The following is a 22,958-nucleotide window of genomic DNA, read 5'->3' as shown; positions in this document are numbered from 1 at the left end:
ATCCTGAATCTGCAGACTATGTTCTTCCACATGAAGTTCTGGATCTTTGCCTCCGAGATAGTTGATAGTGCTTCTGCTTCAACCCATTTTGTGAAGTAATCAATTGCGACTAGTAAGAATTTTACCTATCTCTTACCTTGGTGTAGTGGGCCCACGATGTCAATTCCCTACTGAGCAAATGGCCATGGGGAGGTTATTGGCATCAACTTCTCCACTAGGATACACTGAACGTTTCCAAACCTCTAACACTTGTTGCATCGCTCAACAAACTCTTTTGCGTCTTTCTGCATAATAGGCCAGAAGTAATTTGTTTTGATGATCTTACTTACTAGGGATCTTGGGCCTGCGTGGTCTCCGCATGTTCCTTGGTGGATCTCCTCCAGGATGTACTTAGCCTCACTTTCGTCGACGCACTTCAGGTAGGTCATGGAGAAGTCTCTTTTGTACAGGGCATCGTTCAAGATAGTGAACCTGGCTGCTCTTTTCCTGACTTTCCTAGCCTCCTCGACGTCCTGTGGAAGTCGTCCATCTTGAAAGAAAGATAGAATTAGGGTCATCCAGTTGCTTTCACTTTGAATTGCGAAGGTGTGGATCTCTTCAATACTGGGACACTTTTGGACTTCCATCTTTAGATCTATGGTCGTCGGTCTTGCTTCTGACTACGCTTGCTTTGCTATCTCGTCTGCCCCTATATTTTGACTCCTAGGGACCTGTATGAACTCTACCCGATCAAATTCTCAAGCCAGATGCCTTGTCAGCCTCGGGTATTTCTGCGTCCTTGCCTCCTTTGCCTTATACTTTTCCTTTATCTGTCCCACGACTAGCTTAGAATCACTCTAGAGGAGCATGTTTTTAGCGCCCAACGCCTTTCCAACCCTTTGTCCCGTCAGCATTGCCTCATACTCCATTTCGTTGTTGGTGGCGGGGAACTGAAGCTAGACTCCATATCTAAGCGTATCTCTTTTTGGGTGGTGATAATAACCCCTACTTCGCCCCTTTTTTGGGCTGATGATGTTGAGATCGTCAGTCGAGTAGGTTCGTCTAGATTAAGTCAGCACGAGCTCCGTCTCTTTACTTGCAAGGTCGTGAAAGGAATCCTTTATGGGTGGTCACCGGTGTGGTGCAGGCCACAGAGTCTCTGATGGTAAAGTCAGCAAATGGAAGCTAAGAGAGATTATGAGAACTAGGAAATATCAGTGCTTTAGCATGTGTGTATCAAATGTACCTTCTTTAGTTCTAAAAGGGGCAATATATATATATATATATATATTCCTCTCTATTCTAGCTATTGTTCCCTATTTATGGTGGCTTTAGTGCTCCTTCTATAATGCCTTTGGTCTCATTAATGTGGGTTTTGATGGACTTCCAACGGTCTCCTAGATAGTTTGTAATTATCCAAGGTATTGAATGCTCTTTTATGGCTTCGTTTACTGCGTCCAGGCTGGGAAGGGGTGGACGAGGATGCCTTAAGGGTTCATCTGTACAATAGCATTTATTGGGCCTATCAACCTACATTTACGAAATAAACCACCCTTAACAACTATATCTTTACTATAATGCTAATTCAAGTGTTATGATGAATCCAATATGGGGTATTTAGAGGAGACTAAACCCTAAACTAACCATTCAGTAAAACATGGTTAAGTAACTTGTAATGCAAATAATATTCTTGACTTGCACATTGAAGATTGGGCTTGATACCTTTAACCAGCAGTAGAGCCAAAATTGGGACTAAATATAACAAAATTCTTAAGTTAAAAAAATATTAATGAGATAATTCTTAATTGATAAAATATTCTCCTATTGATTGTCTAAATCTATAATAACATTATAAGGAAGCATTATTTATTTCTTCAAATTCTTGTCTTTGAACCTTTTTAGGATGTTCAACATCTAAAATTTTAACATTGGAGATATTGAGTAGTAACCTCTAACTTTTGAACACTTTTATCTTACTTTATATATCAATTGTGAATAGTTTTCCCCTTGAAACATTGCCATGCATGGATAAGGAAAATCTCTTGGAATCTTTGACAATAAATGAGGTAGAGTTAACCATTACATACTCACATGCACTCCCACACCTTCACCCAACACATTTTCCACTATCAGTATTATCAACCAACTTACCTGCAAATAATGAAGGCACATGGAAGAGGGTATCAATGATTCCTATCGAGAGTGATACTATTATGGAAGAAGCAGTGGGAACTAAGAAAACTACAAGGCACACAGCTAGTCAATATGCGTTACTAAAGAAAAGGAAGACTGTTTCTCAGATAGACAATGTATACACTAAGATATTGGCGGAGGCTGGTTCCCAACCTTGCCAGATGCAATGAGTCTTTTATGTTGGAACTGTCGAAGGCTTGGGAACCAGCAAACAGAAAATCAGCTTGCAGATATGGTGTGGGCAAAAGATCCCTCCGTTGTCTTTTTAGTCGAAACATGGACGGATGAAGAAAGGCTAAATCGAGTTCAGGATCGTTTGAAGTTTAAACATAAATTTATTGCTCTTAGGAGAAACAAGTATAGGGGTTTGGTAATTTTTTGGAAGGAAGATTTTGATCTAACAATTGAGACATTCTCAAAGAATCACATAGATGCTACGATTAAAAAGAATCAATTGGAGGAATGGAGACTCACTGGATTTTATGGTGAACCCGATACTCGGCTAAGGCATGAAGCATGGTCAAAATTGAGAAACTTGAAGTCTAGAGGTACGATACCATGGCTTTATGCAGGGGACTTCAATGAAATAGCAAAACAATTCGAAAAAAAAGGGATGGGAGAGCAAGACCTCATTCAAAAATGCAAGATTTTTGGGATATACTTGATGAATGTGGCTTTATGGACTTGGGTTTTGTGGGATCCATGTTCATGTGGCGCAAGCACTTTGATAATTACACAATATGGGAAAGGCTCGATAAAGGCGTGGCAACCAATGATTGGTTCTCGATTTATCCAGATACAAAGGTTTACCATTTGGACGTTACTATCTTAGACCATAAACCTTTATGGATCATGCCGGAAGGGATGGACTATACACAGTAGAGGCCTTTTAGGTTAGAACAGATGTGGATGTCTGAAAAGGGGTGTGGCGATACAATTGAAGCTGTGTGGCAAATGAATTATGTAGATTCGGCTGGAGCTAAAGTCTTAAAAAAAAATTAACATCTGTGGTAAGGAGTTGACATGGTGGAGTAAAATAATTTCTGAAATGTTAATCGTGAATTAAAGAAGAAGAGGAAGCAACTAGTACAAGTTAAGAGAGTAGCTATGAATGGGGGTTCAGTTTTGCGAATGAAGAAGTTGGAACAATAAATAAATATCTTGTTGGATCGAGAGGCTAAACTGTGGAATCAAAGGTCGAAAGTGTAGTGGTTGAAAGATGGAGATCGAAACGCACGATTTTTTCACAGCAAAGTGTCTCAATGTAGGCGAAGAAACTACATCAAGGGACTATATGATCGAGGTGGGTAGTGGTGTTCAGCTCCTGGCCATGTAGCAAAAACCGTTTTGCAGTTTTATCAGTAGCTTTTACTACTGCCAACCCAGATAACTTTGATGAGATTCTAGAACAAATACCACAGGTTGTGATCGCAGAAATGAATACATAATTGACATGTGATTTTATAGTAGAAGAGGTAGAGACTACTCTAAAACAGATGGCACCATTAAAATCACCCAGCCCTGACGGTATGCCACATCTTTCCTATCAAAACTATTGGTCTTTGGTTAGCAATGATGTTATTGAGGCTATTTTGATGAACTTAAATACTGGCACTCTCCCATAAGCACTATGCCACTCTTTTATCACTTTGATTCCGAAAGTAAAAAATCCAGAATTTGTCTCACAGTACCGTCCCATTAGTCTCAGCAATGTTTTATACAAAGTCTTCTCTAAGGTTCTGGCAAATAAATTGAAAAAGATTCTACCATAGTTAGTGTCTGAGCACCAAAGCACATTTATGATGGATCACTTAATCTCAGATAACGTTATGGTGCCTTTTGAAACTATGCATTACATGAGAAACCATAGTTCAGGCAGCACAGGTTATATGTCGCTCAAACTAGATATGAGCAAGGCTTACGACAGAGTTGAATGGAAGTATATGGAGAAGCTAATGAGAAAGATGGGGTTTGAAGATACCTGGATTAAGCTTATGATGGAGTGTATCTCCATAGCTACTTATTCAGTTTTGATCCATGGGGAACCTCATGGTAATATTACAACCAATAAAAGCCTTCGCCAAGGCGATCCACCCTCACCATATTTATTCTTGTTGTGCACAAAGGGTTTTCATGGGTTGTTAAAAAATGCTGAATTACTTGGGGATATAGGGGGAGTCTCTATATGTAGAAGTGGACCACGACTAACCCATCTACTTTTTGCATATGATAGTATAAGAAATGAGGTTTTTTTTTTTTTTTTTTTTTTTTTTTGATAAAAAGAAAGAAACAAGGTTAAAATCATAAATAGACAAAAAATAAAAACAAAAAACCTATAGGGTAAAAACTCCCCACTAGATAAATAACCCATGTTGTTAACAAAACATTTCTCAAAAAAACAAATGTTCCTAAAAAAAACAATAAAAAAAACTAACCCATGCTCCTATAAAAAAAAAAAAAAAAAAAAATACCCACATCACATGAAAAATAAATATAAAAAGCTCTGCAGAAACCAATTGCAACTTCCTAAAAAAAAAAAAACCTTCCCATTTCATTTGTTATCCTCTTCCCCTTCCCAATGTTGTGGAATGTATATATATGAAAAATTCTAATAACATTAAATCCCTCAAACTGCAAACACACAGTATTTCTTCAATATTTTTTATTCTTTCATCCTATATCCAATCGACACTATCTTCTTTTGCACTCTCTTTTTAATATACTGAATTCTTCTCAATGGTTAGGCGTTTTTTTTTTTTGTCAAATTTGGTAAACCTATGAACAAAATTTATACACAACTTTCTTAATTGAATTATATTGTGTATCGTACTTTATCAACTACATATATTGTGAATTAGTAACTCTATGACCTTTTGTGATATGTAAATTATATAAAAGGTGTTATAGAAAATTTGGCTATATATGGAAAATTATGACATTGAACCCAAAAGAAGAGCCTCATCACACATGCCTGTGATGAGGCTAGTATATCCTATTCACTTACTACAATAGATATGTAAAATTGTATTCCATTTATAATTTCTATAACTCATGTTTCTTACCCACTTACTTTTGCAGTGTTAAAAAACAAAGAAACTACTTATCAGTTATCATGTACGTGTTATTCTCAAAACTTCCCATCAATCATTTGCTATAAAAATTATAAGAAAAAAATTGTGATAATTTTTAACGTTACCACCACAAACTTCTGACAAAGAGAAAGAAGGTACTCTATGAGAAGAAAGTGGTAGATTATATCAAAAAGAGAAAAAAGAAAAGTAATGAGATCTAAGAGTTTTTGTGGGTGGCTGCCTCCAATTTTATGATTATTTTACTGTGTGAGTTTCAAGACTTGTGAATTTTTTTTGTTGGTTTTTTTTTTTTTTTTTTTTTTTTTTTTTTTTTTTTTTTTTTTTTTTTTTTTTTTTCTTTCTAATTCATCTTCAAAGTCTTCAGGCTTTCTTTCCTAGGGAATTTTTCAATATTTTTTTAACATATTTTTGCAATTTACTTATTTGTGCATTCATTTTGTATATATATATATGATTATTCTACAGGTTAAAAATTATTAATCTACTGAAAAAAAAAAAAAAAAAAAAAAAAAATAGAAGCGCCACTGAGTACACATATGAGTGCGTACTTAGAGACTAGTATTATATATAGACTAGTCACACAGACTCACATAGTGCGTGTGGATATATAACTATTTTGTAATGTGTATAATATTTAATTTATTCTCTAAAATTTATTGAAGATAATGTGTTCTCCCTAAAAATTGAACTACTTCTAAAAATAATTTTTCCATCTCTTTATCTGTACAAATATCTGATTCTATTATTTTGGCTTTTTTTTTTTTTTTTTTGGGTGAAACTTTGGTATGTTTAATTGATATTATTCTTTTTGGAAGTGGTCTATATTTCTTCAAACTTTTGGTATATTGTGTTATGTTTTTTTTTTCTTTTTTTTAATTTTTAAATTTTTTTTTAAGTTTCAAATTAAAAATTTATGTTTCTCATTCTCTTAAGGAGATTATCATGATAATCAAATCTAATCATAAATTTAGAATTAATATTACTCAAATAATTAAAAGACACTTTCAAATACAAAGACTTGTAGATTGTATTTTGATATAAACTCAAATTATCACTTCTAAAATATCTAAAAAATAACTAAAAAAATGTATTGTTATAAACACCACAGTATCCAAACCATACTACATAATAAAATAACATTATATCATTATATACTATAAAATTTCATAATATAACTATAACATCTATCAATTAAAGAGAAGAAAAGAAAAGAAAAAAATTAAAACACAACAAAATCATAACAACCTAAAGTAGAGTTCAACACAAAAATTCATCAATCTAAAGCAAAGATGCAATAAAGAATTAAAACTCTACTCAGAGAGAGAGAGAGAGAGAGTATTTACCATTTTGTGTGGTAAAATATGGATTGAATGAAAAAGAATATAACACATTTTTATTGTAAATATAATGGGAAGAAGAAGAGTCAAAATAAAAGAAAGATAAAGGGATGGAAGAATTGTGAAGTTAAGATATAGACTACAGAGTAGTGGAGAGATAAAAAATGTAAAAGTGAGGGAGAAATATTGGAGGAGTGTAATTATAATGTGAGAGAAAATGTCGGAAATAAATGGATGATGTGGCCGTTAATATGGCGCAATAAAAGTGTACTACCAATAAGTGTAACACTTCAACTTTTAGATATATATATATATATATATATTATCTATTGTCTAAAGCACATATAGCCAATAATAAATAAAAATTTTAAAATCACTGTCATGGTTGGTGATTTCTTAAGCACAAACTTTATTCCACTATTTTCTCAAAAAAAAAAAAAAAAAAAAAATTATTCCACTTAACCTTATCTACAAGCTTAGCTTAAAATACTAGTTCCTCCCACTCTTTTCGTATTGAAAAGGCTAGACTCTTGCCTCTAGTAGGTAAGATGTGCAATTTTTCTTCCTCGATTTTTCCTTTGGAAAATGGGAAAAAAATGTTGACCATCTTCAGATGGTTATCTTATAGGTAGCAGACAATCTTAATCACCAAAAAAAAAAAGGGAAGAAAAGAAAAAGAAATTAAGGATGATCACGCTGATCTTCTTTTCCCTTGTTACGATATCCGTAGTAGTTGCCGTGGTTTCCTATTTATCTGTATGCTTATTGTGTATTGCTTTTACACGATTTCCAACCACAATCACCAGGGACCAAGGCTTAAACAACATGGAACGAGGCCTTGATAAAGCCATTGTCGATAGCTATCCGAAACTCCTCTACTCACAGGCCAAGCTCCAGAAGGGTGATTCAATTGCTTTTTGCTGTCCAATATGCTTGGCTGACTACATAGACACTGACAGGTTGAGGATGCTACCTGATTGTGCTCATGTCTTTCATGTCAAGTGTGTTGACCCCTGGTTAAGAATGCACCCTTCGTGTCCCATCTGTCGAAAATCACTGCTCCCAACTCCTCTTGCTGTGGGAACTACCCCGTTGACGGCTCGACAAGATTGATGACATGAACAAGGGTATGGATTTGAAATTCCATCCATTTTAGATGTTTTAGGTAAACACTACAAAATTTTGTATGGATTCATGAGGTACGTGTTGACTATTCTGTAATGGATTTCTTATCTATTCTTGCAGCTGAGAAACTACAAACTTTGATTCACCCAACAATAATGCATTGGATGACTCTTTTGGCATTTCCAATATCATTAGGTTGAATGTGTGAGTCGTCCCTGGGTTCAATAGTGTACTTGGCGAATTAGAAAGTTTCCAAAACAGAAGGAAAAAGGAAAAAAATAAATAAAATTGCCAAGTCATTTTCGAGGTAATTTCTAGTCTTTGGGTAATCCTGTTCTTAAATTTTCCCCTATTTCCGGCTAACAAAAGGTCCTATTCCAGACATAACATTTATCAGTCTTTGGACTACTGTAAGCTTTGAGCATAATATGTTTTCAATCGAGTTTTGTTTTTGTTTTTGTATTCTTGAACAACCCTAGAAAAAAAGGGAAAAAAAGAACAAGTCATTATGATATAATAAAGCACTTCCTATATAACCTATTTTATGTTATTTTTAGGTTTGATTAACCCTAAGAGTCCGTTTAATTGGAGTGATTTAAGGAAGGATGGAAAAAAGGGAGAGAGAATAGGAGAGAAAATAAATTTTTGTATTGTTTGGTTGGGAGGGAAAATAGGAGGAATTTTGGTGAGGCTAAAACATTTTCTCCCAAGGTCCACTAAAAACCAATCGGTCCAATTTGGAGAATAGGATAGAAAAGTTGGCTTCAATCCAATGACAATTTTGCCTCATTTTAACGTAGAGTTCCTACCTGCTTCTTCGTCCACTTTTTTATTTTTATTTTTTGGGGTCCAGCTGTTGCTTCTATTTATAACTAACTTTACCATTTTTATCATTATTCTTTTTAACAATACCATCGTTCAGGACCTTAACTTCCACAATTCATTTGAGATATTTTTTCTCTATTTTTTAATATTTTTATTTTAACCAATTTAATTAATCTCATTTTGTATATATAAAAATAAATAGAGAGAAATAAGTTTAAATAAAGTAATAATTTTATTGTTGTCACTTTTATAACGTGTCTGTTGAAGCATTTTAATATTAATTAATTAAAATGAATTTATATTACAACATAAATGTTAAGATGTTGGAGTTAATATGGAAGATAAGAAGTTAATAGAATGTTTAATCCTACATTGAAAATGTGGGAGACTATTTTATTCTTTTTAATTGCGCTGATTAATAGGCTGATATGTATTATATTAATTTGTGGGCTAGATACATTTAGAATAATTTCCTTATTCATTAGTGAGTAAACAACCTTTTTATTATGAAAAATGAAGAGTCATTCACTCACTTAATGGATTAGTTGTTGGACCTATTTATTTCTTTAGAAACTCCTTTATCTCATTCATTTAATAGTGTAGCTCCAGCCCATCAGATTTATGTCCAATAATTAATCTTGTAACACCCACTACATCAAAATAATAGATCTAATCAATCAGATTAATTTGGGTAATAATTTGTGAGGCCCATTGAGTTTATAAATAGACTCATTTAGACCTATTCAAGTTACTACAAAATAACAATATTACAATACACCAAAAAATCCAACAATTGCAAACATTTTTATACATTAAAAAAATAGAGAGGTTCTTGGCAAAGAAGAGTGTTCGTTCTGGTGGAGTTTTGGGATTGAACACTTTGTGCAGAGATTGTTCTAGTCATACGACATTTGTTGAACTGTTGTACCCTGGGAAAGACAAGTTAGATCAGAAGGTCGGCACTAGTTACAAAGTTTAGCCAACTAAGCGCTTGAATCTCCTTAAAAAAAAACGAGTGTCACGTCTTAGTTCAAATAGTGTTGTGTATTTCTTATCTTCAAATTAATAATATTCAGAAGTATTATTCAATTTCTCTCTGTGTTATTTCCATTATTATTATTTTTGCACCAATAGTGTCCAGTTATTTCTTATATACTATGTAGTTAGGGCATACGAGTAAATTCATGCAAATTACCTTTTTCATTCTCTCACTTTTCTCTTTAACCAAACAAATGAGTTTTTTATTCCTCCACTTTTTTACCACCTCCAACCAAATGAAGTCTAAGAATCCGTTTAGTTGGAGGAATAGAAAGTGAGAGGATAGATAACAGGGAGGGGATAGAAAAGTAAAGGAATAGAAGAGATTTTAGTTTCCTTCATAATTTTTGGTTTATGTGAAAAAGTGGAGGGGTGAAAAATTCTTTTGTTATGATAGAAAATATTGTTTATAGAAATTTACTCTTATGCTGCTATTACATAATTTGTTTATACAAATATTTTATTAGGGAAAAAAAACTAGAGTTGGTTATAAAAAATCATAACAGACGTTAATTTCAAGTGGGTGAAAAAAGAAGAGAAAACCAACGATAAAAAGTGGGGAAGGGGGTAAGGGGTGGAATTTGGTGGACCTGGAGAAAATCTACCGGGTCCTACCTTTTTCTTCCCTCCCCCCTTCTCTTCTCAAGCAAACACTTATCTCTCTCTCTCTCTCTCATTTTCTATCCCTTCTTTTCTATCCTTCATATTTTCAGACCCTAAGAAGAATTACAATCTAAGATGCCCATATATATATATATATATATATATATTTTTTTTTTTTTTTCATTTTCTTTCTAATATTTGACAACAATTTATTTAGTTGAATTCAATTAAAGGAACAAGCATATTGATACACCAAATTTCACACATAGTTAAATTATCAACTTATAATGAGAGAATTTTAATTAAACTTTCCGAGAATCTATGAGGTAAGATTGTAGAGATGTGAGTTTGCGGCGTTCGTTTTGTCTTGTCCTCCTGATCTTTTATCTAGCAAGCTATTAGTCTTTCTACAATCCTTGACCTTACCCTACCCTGTATGAGTATGAGTTGAGGACCATGTCTTCTCTTGACTTTGTTCTCATCTATCCCTATGGTGAGCAATCTTTATGACAAGGTCAAACTTGCAAGTTGAGCTAATTTGGTTCATGATTTTTAATCTTTATCCAGTTGACCACTTGTCATACTTGCACACATTACATGTTCGGTTTTTGTATGGTATTTGTTTTTGAAGAAAGCACGGGTGTAGATTCGAGTTTAAGTGCAGGTACGGGTGCGGCGACACGACAATTTTTGAAAAAGTATGACATGAGTATTGCAGTGTTGAACACAGGTGCAGCGACCAGATTGCCGCACTTGTGCTTCCCATATTCATCCACATATGATTAAGAATTTTGCTAGAAAGTCAACTAATGGGAGTTTATCTTATCCCTCGCTTATCACTAAACTTCTTTATCAGCTTCATGTTCCTTTCCATATATATAGTTTTGGTCCTCACCCTTTCCTCTTGCCATTGATGCTTGTACCTTGCATCTCAGTTTTGGCCATTTGCATTAGCCATACTAGGATGCCCCTTCAAGGCGATACAAATGATGAGATGCTTATAAGGCCTGCGAAGAGGTACAAAGTCAGGGTACTCAAGCACAAGTCTAGCCATTGGAGGCTGACATTCTCCAATAGCTAATGTAGAACATGCTTCACATTGAAGAGTAAGAGGGTGGCTTAGAGCCCTAGGCACTCGTATTCCTTCTTCTTCCTCTACGGTGCTGGGGATTCAGGCTTTGACAACCTCATCTAACCTTGAGTCAATTGTAGTTAATTTTTAGGAAAAACACACACCAAGCTTGTAGTCCTTAGTTGATCCATCCTTTTTCTAGGCTATTGTGCATCAATGGTGTTAGGTTCTAAAAGTTTAGAACAATTGGCAGACCGTAAACACAAACTTGTCTAGATATAGATCTTAGAGTTTATAGGATTTATTAGACAATGCTCAAGGTACTGCAAGTTAGAATACAAGAAAAAGGAAGTTGTAGGTTCAGGAAATTCAAAACATTCCAGGTTTGATTGATCGAGATGCGAATTCTGCAGATTTTAATTTTAGCCCACTGCTCATTAAGCTCATTAAGTGATTAGGGTTTTCAATATATTTCACATAGTATATAAAGGAAACCCTAAGGCACGTTTTGTAGAGACTTTGAAGGTGCTCTTGTGAGATCTAAAAGGTATTGTGTCTTCCTCTTTCAAAGTTACTACTAGAAATTATTCTTATATCATTAGATCGATAGATCTGAAGTTACTGCAACAAGATCATATATAGTTGATGATTTAAACCTTCATGGGTGGTCTTGAAGTCATAAACTAGAGAGTTTGTATTGCTAAACCTTTGAGTGAGATATCAAAGTCACAAACATGGGAGTTTGTGTTTTGCAAATCCAAGAGAGAAGGAGTTCATGAATTCGGTGTTTGCACGTGGTCGTGTTAGTAAGTTACTACTGGAGGCAGTAATAGATTTAGGGTTAAATATTTTGTAAAAGCTTCGATTATCTTATAGTAGATTTGTTTTACCTTGAGGATAGTTACGTCAAATCCTCCCCATGTTTTTACTTTGAGACAGTTCGTTTCATTGGTTCTCCTAAGTGATCATATCGTTGTATTCTTTATTTTTTTGCTGTTGTGCATGATATGATCCCTCTTTGTTTAATCTAGATCTCTTAATTAACCTAAATAATTACTTGGCTAATATATTAGGTTAAACAATCTTCTTTAAGGGGTCTAAACAGAACAAACAAATGGATAACAATCATGTGGTCACAATCATAGTTATATCTCTCATTCTTTCGGAACATATCCCCTGCTTGCCTATTTCTTGTGCCATGAACCTGAGGACGTAGCTAGCTTTGGACTAGGGGGGGCAATGGCCCCCCCTATTTTTTTTAATATATATATATATATATATATGTATATGTGTGTGTCCTAATTTTAGCAATTTTGTTCTATAAAATTACATTTTTTTTCTTAAACAATATCATTGAATCTTTTAAGAGTAATGCTATACTCACAAACTTTTTTACAACATTTTTACAAACTATTTTGGTAGTAAATTTTTATTGGTTCGCACATGGACCCATCACTCACATAATTTTTTTACTTACTAGTAACCACTTATTACATCAATAATTTATAAAAAGTTTGTAGCGCTAGTATTTTCCTTATTTTAGTGATTATAAAAAAATTTATAAATCTAAAATCTAAAAAAAAAAATTTCAAGCCCTAAAAAAATAGCCTAACAACAAAAATTACCAATAGTAAAACTTAAAAAAAAAAGAAAAAAAAGCTCAATTAACCAATATTATTTAAAATAAAAACTCTGTCATTTAAAAAATTCTAAACAAAAATAATTTGTTCTTACCAAAAAAAAAAAAAAAAAAAAAAAAAAAAAAAAATCTCAGCAACTAAGTAGTAGCAGAGTTAAAGATTCAAATCGTTGCACACAGCTAATAGTAAAGCCATCCCTTTTAACTCAAAACACTGGCTCTGTCCCTGCATGAATCCTAAGTCATAAGTCTCCATTACCGGTGATTTTGGCCCATTAGCATTGATTTTTAAAATATTTAGGCTCGAAACACTGTTTGTGAAATATATAGCAATATACCACTTTTTTAGGTACTCGAGCTTGGCAAGCTCGAGTACCATGTTTTTTTAATCCACTATCGCCCCATATTCAAGGAGCCCTATAGTGGCGTTTTTAAGCCTTATAGTGACGTTTTCGGGCCCTATAGCGGCGTTTTCCTGCAAAATTTTTTTTATAAGTCCCCATAACAGGTTCAAGGGGCCCTATAGTGGCGTTTTTAAGTCCTATAGTGACGTTTTCGGGTCCTATAGCGGCGTTTTCCTGCAAATTTTTTTTTATAAGTCCCCATAACAGGTTCAAGGGGCCCTATAGTGGCGTTTTTAAGCCCTATAGTGACGTTTTCGGGCCCTATAGCGGCGTTTTCCTGCAAAATTTTTTTTATAAGTCCCCATAACAGGTTCAAGGGGCCCTATAGTGGCGTTTTTAAGCCCTATAGTGACGTTTTTGGTCCCTATAGCGGCGTTTTCCTACAAAATTTTTTTATAAGTCCCATAACAGGTTCAAGGGGCCCTATAGTGGCGTTTTTTGGCCCGAAAACGTCACTATAGGGCTTAAAAACGCCACTATAGGGTTCCTTGAATATGAGGCGATAGTGTATTAAAAAAACATGGTACTCGAGCTTGCCAAGCTCGAGTACCTAAAAAAGTGGTATATTGTTATATATTTCCCAAACAGTGTTTCGGGCCTAAATATTTTTAAAATAAATGCTAATGGGCCAAAATCGCCCTCCATTACCTCATACTTTGGTTGCTATGATTTTACTAACACCATTGTGGTGCAAGTTTCTTTATAGCCTAAAGCGAATAAATGGCTCATTTGTTTTGGGATGGGCCTCTGTTTGGGCTTGTATTCTTTTGGGCGTCAACATTTTCTATAGCAAAGTCTTGGGCTATGCAACGGGCCCAGTGCGATGCAACCTCAATTTTGGGCGAGTCTCGTATGGTGCATAATTGGGTCTGATGGTGCGTATAATTATACGGTAAGTAAGCTTAAAAGGTCCTAGGCCTTTTGAAGCCGTCCATGTGGAGTTGGGCCTTCAAAGTCTTATAACAAATCCCTCAAAATGCTAAAATTAATGGATTTAGATTTATTATATTGCTTCATAGTTGTGGAAACATGAATTGTATTGCGAATTGATTTTTGAGATTACACTATCGTGTATTGTATTGTATCGTGTATCATAAGATATATAAATATTTGATAAAAATTATAAAAAATTATAAATATACATATATAAAGGGTAAATTCATTATAAATTTTAAATATGTTCAACTAATGATTAATTTATTCATTACTTATGTAGTAATATTTAACAAGCTTACTAAATAAATCAAAGTAAATTGTGTTTATAACATATACATTCAAATTGCTTAAATTCAAAAGTAATAATATATTACAAATGACCAAAAAATAATAATTTATTTTCATCATATTGCCTAATCAACCCCATTTAAATCAATGTTATCATCATATTAATCATTTTGCAAACTTCTTTTTTTATTAAAATTTTCTTCATCATCATTGACATTTACTATCTTTTCTTCTTCTTTTTATTTTGATAATTTTTTTTATATAAAAAAGAATTCTTGTTGGCATTCTAGTTTCTTGGACTTATAACAATAATGACAAAAATAAAAAATAATTATATTGTCAATTAATATCTTATTCATAGTATAGAAAATAAATGTGTTAATATCAAAGTGAAGTGTAAGTGTATATTGTGTAGTCAAAATTTTGTAGGAGAAAGAGAGAAAAAAAAAATTATAGATATTTTATTAGGCTAAATTAAGTGTGAGTTTGGTTATAACGTCTACGTCTGTGCGTTTTTTAGGTCCCATGCACTGATGGGACTTGTAAATACTTTTTTCAGCAAAAATAACTTCAAAATTGGGTCCTACGGTACTATTCACACATTTAAAAATTATTTTGTTATAGTGTTTTTAGTTTTCAGTAATAAACGATATCCAAATAGACCCTAAGTAACCTAATGATTTTTTGTTAAAAACAAGCCTAACAACTTGTTAGATTCAAATAAAAATACAAATTTTAACAAAAAATCTCATTTTAAGCATTTGTCTATGTATTGTACGATATGTACACTTTTACGATACGATACGATTTATATGATATGCACAATGTATTGTACGATTCACGAACTCGTATGATTTATGAGTACTTACGATACACCGATACAATACCGAATGTTTTACACACGATACTATACGTATCGTACGATATGTATCGTGTATCATACGATGCTGACAACTATGCATTGGTTAATTATTAATACTATACAAAAATAGTTATATCAATTATAGATGTTGCCAAAACCTGCTTGTAACTTATTTGACACAACTTGGTGTATAAATGAATTCAAGATGTATTAAGGGCTCCAATATTAGCCGACTTTGGCTATTTTCTTGGAAATATTATGTTATTCCTATATGGATTTGTTAAGGAAGTCCTATTTTGTTTGGTTTTGGTCTCCATGTCTTAGCCAATTTGCCCTAACATATATATATATATATAGATATATATGCACGGTTATAACTCAATTTGACACAATCTCCAATTTTGCATGCCAAGGCTAGAGAATTAACTAAATAGAAATTCTCTGGTCTTGTTGTGCGCTAGTGTTAGTTGTGTGAGAAAGTGAGCCTTGACCATATTTGGGTTTTGGGTTTTGTGAGAATAACTTTGTACCACTATTGTGATCTTCTTAATTAAGTTTTTAGTGAAATTTTCTTTTCGTCACTACTTATAGACTATTGCCAAACCAAGGATTTATTTATTTATTTTTTTGATACAAAACCACTGAAATTTTTAGTGTTGCATTTCTTTTATGTTTTATGTTGTCTCTTTTTTCTTTTAGTTTATGTCATTTTACAGGTTCATAATAATGGTCATCATTAATCTTGTGTGGTGCTATATAGAGGCCGTTTCCCAGACATGAGAGAAACATATAAAAGTTGATTCAAAATTGGTCATCAACAATCTTACCAGAAATTACTAACCTAGACAAGGATTGTCAATGTCGTTTTGTGTGATGTTAATTGATTTCTCAGAATAAATATCTATGGAGAGTGTGATTAATAAGTTGTTTACTTTATGCCTTAATTATATGGATTAACTTAGTTTCTTTGACAAATTCAAACCTTTTGTTTTAGTCTTTTAATCGTTGTAAGATTTAATTGAAGATATTTGTAGTAGACTTGGCAAGTTGATATTAAATAAAAAATAAAAAAATAAAAGGGAAATATGAAATGACTAGTACTTCCTCCCACTCTTTTCTTTGTAAAAGCTAGACTCTTGTCTCTAGTAGGTAACTTGAGCAATTTTTCTTCCTCAATTTGTCCTTCGCAGAAATGGGGAAAAAATTGTTGACAATCTTCAGATGGTTATCTCATAGGTAGCAGACAATCTTCATTTAAAAAAACATGACTAGTGTGTTTGTGATCTTCTCTTGCCTTCTTTTGATACCCATAATCATTACCCTAGCTTCTTATTTGTGCGTATACTTCATGTGTGTGCCTGATTCACCTGCCAACCCATCTTTCCAGCGAAGGATTTCCAACCAATCTCGCCGTAGGCGTCTGCAAAGGGTTGCCAACCCATCTCACCAAACGGTCAACGCAACCACAATCGTCACAGACCAAGGCTTAAGCAACATGGAACAAGGCCTTGACGAAGCCACAGTTCACAGCTATCCAAAGCTCCTTTACTCCCAGGCCAAGCTCCGAAAGGGTGACTCAATTGCTTCTTGTTGTTCAATATGTTTGGGTGACTACAAAGACACTGAAATGTTGAGGATGTTACCTGATTGTGCTCATATCTTTCATCTCAAGTGTGTTGACCCTTGGTTACTAATGCACCCTTCGTGTCCCATATGTCGAAACTCACCGCTTCCAACTCCTCTTGCTGAGGTAACCCCTTTGGCAGCTCCACGAGACTGATGACATGAACAAAGGTTTTGATTTGAAATTCCAACCATTTTAGATGTTTAGGTAAATACTACAAAACTTTGTATGGATTCATGAGGTGTTGACCATTTTATAATGGATTTGTACTTACCATATTTTTCCCGTTAATTTATATTGATCAATTAATTTTGTATGCAACTTGATTTCTTATATATTCTTGCACATGAGAAACTACCAACTTTAAAAGACCCAAAAGTAATACATTGGAAGACTCTTTTGGCACTTCCAATATCAATAGGTTGAGTATTTTAATTCTGTATCTTCCAAAAGCAAAAAGACCATGTGAGTCATCTCTGGATTCAAAATAGTGTACTTGGGGAATTCGAACGCTGCCAAAAGAGTAAGAAAAAGGGGGAAAAATTGCCGAGTGATTTTCAAGCTAGTTTTTAGTCTTTTGATGATCTTGTTTGTAATAGTTTTTCCTATTTCCCTCTACAAATAGAAATAGGTCCTATTCCAGACATAACCTTTATCAGTTTTTGGAATACAGTAAGCTTTACTGTTCCACATAATTAATATATTTTCGAGTTTTGTTTTTTTGTTTTCTTTTTTTGCCTTCTAGAACAGCCATAAAAGGGGAAAAAAAAAAAAGATAAGAAAAAAGAACAAGTCAATATGATATGACATTATAATAAAAAATAAAAAAATGATATAACACGCTTCCTAAACTATTCTTTTGTTATTTGGATTTTATTAACAGATATTTTTAGGGCATTCATTAATAAATTATTTTAGGATTTTTTTTTTTTTTTGGAAAAATGAAAAAGTAGCTTTTTTTTTTTTTTTTTTTTTAGTTTCAATTTCCCATAATCTTCTAAAAATAATTTCCATAAAAATATTTCTCAAATGGTTGATTAATAGATGTTCTAAGACATCCGTAAACCTGACTCTTGTTATTTTTAGGTTTAGTTGACTCTTACAAAAAGTACAATTAGAGATACCCATATTTTGTCATTTCCTTTCTAATATTTGACAGCAGTTTATGTTGTTGAATTCAATTAAAGAAATAAACATAAAGAGACGCCAAATTTCAAATGCAGTTAAATTGTCAACTTATAATGGGAGCAAATTGTACTTAAACTTTATGAGAATCTATAAGGTTGAGATTGTTGAGATGTGTGTTTGCGGCTTTGTCTTGCTCTTTGATCGCTTATCTAGCAAGCTAGTATGTCAATTAGCACAACCTGTTGGCTATTGTCTTGGACTCAATATTCCCGTATTCCTACAAGGATTTGTTAAGGAAGTCCTATTTTTCTTTGTTCTGTTCTTTTATATATATATATATATATATATATATATTGTGGGGGGTAAATGACCAGGAGGTCCATGTCAATTTCCACATTGGGCCAAGGGTCCAGCCCAATGAAAAACTCCTCCTCGGCCATGAAAAGAACCCTCCTCGGCATGGATGTAGCTGAGGACAAAGGGGGCAACTTGCCACTGGTAGTGACACTCCAGGTCATTCCACGGAACAGAAAAAGTACTAAAGCAGAAAAGGACAACGGAGAAAATAGAAATGTCAAAGGGAAAGACTGCCATGATTTCATTCAGTGCCTTGTGTCTGACATAGCCATGCTTTTCTGCCTTTACAATCACTCCCAACAACTGGAGGGGAGGGCTGATGGGACAAGTACCAACCCTACGAACCACATTCAGGAGGGAGGAAATTACTATAAAAAGGGAGTGGAGAGAGACAGAAGGGGGGTGGAGACCCCCCAACACACCAGAGGCACCAGAAAAGCTCCTCGGACCGTGCCGAGGACCAATCCTCTCTGGTAAACTCGGTCCATCTCAGCTTGATCGTGAAGAACATCGTATTAATTGTTGTCCATATACTAAAACCTAATTCTTTGGCCCACTCTCTACAAATTCATTGTACCGGGCTCATAAGGTCTGAGGTCCCATGCATTTTGGGCCTGGGCGGAAAAACGTGACCCTATATATATATATATATATATAACCTTAACGTTTAACTTTATATCAACTGCTCTTTATTGCACCACATAGCTACATAAATTAATGCCACGTATACATTTAAAAACACGGAACAGTTGTGACTTTTCATAGCAATAGACACATTTTCATTCGATAGACACCTTTTCGGTTAATATGCACATTTTCATTCAATAAGCACCTTTTTGATCAATAGGCACACATTTTTATTCAATAGGCACATTTTCAGTCAATAGACACATTTTTCAGTTAATAGGTACCTTCTCATTCAATAAGCACATTTTTGACCAATAGGTACCTTTTTAGTCAATATGAACATTTTAGTGTATCCAATATGAAAAGTTATGACATTTCAATAGACATTTTTTGGTAAACATTTTTTTTTTCATTTAATAGACACATTTTCGGCTAATAGGTTCATTTTCGATCAATAGGCACTTTTTCATTCAATAGACATCTTTTTGGTCAATAGACACATTTTCGATCAATAGGCACCTTTTAGTATATCAAATATGAAGGGTTATGACATTTTAATAAACATCTTTTGATAGGCACATTTTCGGCCAATAGGCACATTTTCGGTCAATAGTTACATTTTTATTCAATAGACACATTTTTGGTCAATAGACATTTTTTGGCATATATATTACAACCTCTCTTATATATACCTATATATATAACACAAACTAAACTAGAGACACAACATTTTGTTTCTTTTTCCTTCTCACAAAAAACTAATAAATAAAACAATATTGTTTTTTTTTTTTTTTTGCTTAACTAATAAAACTTTGTACTATTTCTTTTAATATCATTTTTTTAAAAAGAAATATCATTTTTTTTTAAATTTCATGCATTTTTGTTTACTATTCCAACTAAAAAATAATGGTTTTTTTAAAAAAAAAAAAAATCTAAAACTCATTTAGTAGTTATTCTCGTGCATCGCACGAGTTAGTGATTAGTCTATATATATATAAAATCGAAACTTTTGAAACTCCCACAATTTTTCACGTTAGCACAATATTTATATATATATATATATATATAACTGAAGCTTTTAAAGCTTTCACAATTTTCTACGTCAACACAATATTTAAATAAAATTATCAATTAAATTTTCCACCTCATCACTATTTTCTTTTTCCAATGCGAATTAGACTTCTAGCCAAATAAGGACACTCTCCCACCGCCTCTACTCTCTCCTATTTAAGAATTACTTGCGTAGAAAACCTAAGCCCCAAAAACTATTCGCGGAGAAGATGATGTTTGAGGACCCTCACCACAAAGTGAATGTTGAAACTGACATCTTTTTATAAAGGTTGGTCAATATCTTATATTTATATGTATGACCGTTTTCTGTTAACTTATTGTTTAGCTACATTGTATTGTCAACGGAAAATATACAAAGCTATGGAGGGGTAGTTCTTCCTCCTATTGAAATCCATCTTTTGTTGGACTCTTTGAGTTTTGACATATCAAACATTAATTTCAAGATTCTTATTAATACAAATAAGTTAAAGGTGCGTTCGTCGTATGGTTTTGTTTTCAGCTAATAAACTAATTTTATTAGCTAAAAACACAATGGCTCAAAAGCTCTTTGCAGTGGAAGGTTCAAAAGCTCTTTGTGGGATCATGTTATATATCATTGTTATCTCTATTACTTGTGAATCTTATTACAGGCTAGATCAGCATAAGATTGTCTCTTCCTTTATAGGATGCCTTAGAACATTTATTTAATTATTTTCAGTTAAATTCCTTAATATTTTTTGGTATTTTAGAAGTTTTAACATATGAATTTTTGAGATATTATTTTGCAATATTGAAATTATTTGATAGATTTCCATGACTATAGTGATAAATTACTTCTTTTAAAGGTAACACTATACTCACATTTTGATTCTTTATTTTTTTGTCATTTTGTAAGTTTTAATATCGATATTTTTGGGTTTTTTTTTTTAATATCTAAAACAATTTGGCAGATTTCAACCGTTATAATCATAGATCATTCTTTTAAAGATAACACATCTTTCTCTTATGTTTCTTTATTTTGCAGTCACATATATATTTTGTTTTGTTTCAATAATTTCTAGATAGTGAATCTTTTGATTCTTTAATATTTTTTGGCATTTTGGAAGTTTTTATATCTAAATTTTTTATTTTTTATTTTTACAATATCTGAAAATGTCTAGAAATTTTTTTGCAAGTCATTGCACATTCAAGCAATGAATTGTTTATCAAATTTAAACATAAAAGACTGGAGTAATTTATGTGATGGTATAGTTTTATAATCAAGTTAGGACTTTATAAAATTATTTTAGCCTACTACACAAATAGGTAAGTAGGTTCCCGTGCGTAACACGGGTTTGCGACTAGTATAATATAAAAACGAAACCTTTGACTTTTTGTTGTCTACTACTTCTTACTTCATGTGGCTACATAAATTTACAGCACCTATAAATTTAAAAATACAAACATTTGTGCTTTTTCGTTTTGCCTATTTTTTTTTTTTTCCCATCTTTCAGCACGGTGGAGAAAGTATGAGGAAAAAAAACGTGTTCTGCAAATAGTAACCATTATTTCTGCCTTCTGCTCCATATCCATTTTATAACAATGCCACAATGTTCTCCGCAAAAAATAAGTAAAACAAATTCATCATAAACATATCTAAAAGCACAACCTTGCCTAAGGAAGCGCCCAACTTTTGGCATCAAACATGAACACAACATGATTACTTCTGTACACGATTACGTATTGTAATTCTTTAGACTTCTTTGTGTTCTTTGCACATGAAGTAGTCCTTTTCTTCTCCAATAAAATGTGCTTATAATAAAAATAAAAAAAAAAAAAAAAAATTCTAAGAGATTTCCCTTTTAACTTTATGAGTATTATACAATTACATTAGCGGATGCAAAAAAATTTGGAAAGATCATTTGATGATTGGGTTCTACATGATTATGAATTGTAATTCTTTACACTTCTTTGTGTTCTTTGCACATAAAGTAGTCCTTTTTTTTCCCAATAAAATTTCCTTATAATTAAAGAAGAAAAATCAATTCTACGAGATTTTCTCCTTAACTTTATGGGTATTATACAAATAGATTAGTGGATGCAAAAAATTTGGAAAGATCATTTGATGATTGGGTTCTACAAAAAGCAATTTCAGAGAAGACCCATAGATTTTTTGTATTTCTAAGAAAGATGAAAGAGAAGAAGTTGAGAAGAAGTTACCAAATGAATATGAACCACTATTTATACTCAAAAGATTATGACCCTTCGATAGACACATTTTTTGTCAATAAATACTTTCTTCATTCAGTAGGCACATTTTCGGTCAATAGACACATTTTCGTTCAATAAGCACATAACCCTTTATATATATATATATATATATATAATATAATATAATATAATATAAAGGGTTTTGACAATTCAATTAGTGGCAGCTTTCGGAATTTTTTTGAGGGTGATCATTAAGAAATTTAAATTATACAAAATTTAATAAAAAGAGAACTTCACATATTGAAAAAAAAAACACACACATGCAAACACATAAAGTCTTATGATTTCCTTATACGAATTTTCTTATTTTGAAATCAAAACATGATAGTCCCATTATCAATGTTGCAAGCTACATCTCTTCAAAAGTTTAGTTAAATAAAATTTTTCTTGGACTTTTATTTTATTTTATTTTATTTGTAAGGACCTAATATATTGTAAAGGGGACCAAATTTTAAGGTCAAAATTTGGCTACAAACTTAGTTGTAGCCTAATACTACAACTCTCATTAAAACAAATTAACATTGCTACA

This window comes from Quercus robur, chromosome 4 (genome assembly GCF_932294415.1).
Source record: "Quercus robur chromosome 4, dhQueRobu3.1, whole genome shotgun sequence".
NCBI lineage: Eukaryota > Viridiplantae > Streptophyta > Magnoliopsida > Fagales > Fagaceae > Quercus > Quercus robur.
Note: the sequence above shows the minus strand (reverse complement) of the source record.